A 232-nucleotide genomic window follows, 5' to 3' on the forward strand; every position below is an offset into this window, starting at 1 on the left:
GACACCCAATCTCGGTGGCTGGTTCAGCATGCCTGGGGACAGGGCCAGCGTAGCATGTGGTGCTGGGGATCAAACCCAGTCCCCACACTTGCCTAAGCAGGTGCTTAGTCCGCTGAGCTATCTCACCAGCACGTGTTTCGTAGCTGCTTGTTAAGGCAGGGAGGTGTGTATCTCTGAATACCAACCAAACTCTTGCTTAAGAGTCTCGGCAGGAAAAAAAAAAAAAAAAAAA

Source organism: Octodon degus, unplaced genomic scaffold, assembly GCF_000260255.1.
Source record: "Octodon degus isolate 3935 unplaced genomic scaffold, OctDeg1.0 scaffold00027, whole genome shotgun sequence".
In the NCBI taxonomy this organism is placed as follows: domain Eukaryota; kingdom Metazoa; phylum Chordata; class Mammalia; order Rodentia; family Octodontidae; genus Octodon; species Octodon degus.